General features: G+C 34.4%; 1 pseudogene across 1 annotated transcript; it reads left to right on the plus strand.

Annotated features, from left to right (window-relative positions):
- Positions 1 to 540: 540 nt before the first annotated feature.
- LOC101309311 lies at positions 541 to 1,168 on the plus strand (annotated as a pseudogene; the record flags this gene model as incomplete). Its single annotated transcript, XR_185438.1, has 1 exon — positions 541 to 1,168. The product of XR_185438.1 is annotated as a ribulose bisphosphate carboxylase large chain-like (transcript).
- Between the last annotated feature and the right edge of the window lie 5 nt (positions 1,169 to 1,173).

Consider the following 1,173-nt stretch of genomic DNA (forward strand, 5'->3'; position numbering starts at 1 on the left):
CAGAAGTAGTAGGATTTATTTTCATAATAAAATATGTCGAAATTTTTTGCGAAAATGGCTGAAATCAAAAATAAATAAATGTTCGATAACAAAACAAGTTAAGTTGATCGGTTAATTGAATCAATAAGAAATGGGTCTTAGCAATCGATTCCGTTGGATGGTACCAACGGAATCCAATTCAATTGTTGACTTATTGAATTTCAATAAATTCAAAAGTTCAATCAAAACCTATTTTCAAAATCTCAAGTGGATGAATAAAAATTTTGTGCAAGTCTTTTATTTGCCTATCATTATAGACAATACCTTCCATATTATCTATGGAATTCGAACCCCATTTATTTACTTACTATTTTTTTCTATCTCATCGGTCCTTATTTATGATTTCAGCATATCGATTTACCCTTAGCCTATTATTTTTTTCATGTTTATGGACGAATTCTGCCTATTTTTACTATTTAGGATTTACATATACAACATATATCACTGTCAAGAGTGAATTTATTATTATTTAGATATTTCGATTTTAAAAAGTACAATATTAGAAATTTGAAAAACAAAGATTGGGTTGCGCCATACATATGAAAGAGTATACAATAATGATGTATTTGGCGAATCAAATACCACGGTCTAATACTGAACCGTTCTGATTAGTTGATAATTTTGTGAAAGATTCCTGTGAAAGGTTTCATTAATGCCTAATTTATGTCGAGTAGACCTTGTTTTTGTGAGAATTATTAATTGATCAGTTGTAGGGAGGGACATATGTCACCACAAACAGAGACTAAAGCAAGTGTTGGATTCAAAGACTGGTGTTAAAGATTATAAATTGACTTATTATACTCCGGACTATGAAACCAAAGATACTGATATATTGGCAGCATTTCGAGTAACTCCTCAACCTGGAGTTCCGCCTGAGGAAGCAGGGGCAGCGGTAGCTGCGGAATCTTCTACTGGTACATGGACAACTGTATGGACTGACGGGCTTACCAGTCTTGATCGTTACAAAGGGCGATGCTACCACATCGAACCTGTTCCTGGAGAAGAAAGTCAATTTATTGCTTATGTAGCTTACCCCTTAGACCTTTTTGAAGAGGGTTCGGTTACTAACATGTTTACTTCGATTGTAGGTAATGTGTTTGGGTTCAAGGCCTTGCGCGCTCTACGTCTGGAGGA

This window comes from Fragaria vesca, unplaced genomic scaffold (genome assembly GCF_000184155.1).
Source record: "Fragaria vesca subsp. vesca unplaced genomic scaffold, FraVesHawaii_1.0 scf0512833, whole genome shotgun sequence".
Taxonomy (NCBI): Eukaryota; Viridiplantae; Streptophyta; class Magnoliopsida; order Rosales; family Rosaceae; genus Fragaria; species Fragaria vesca.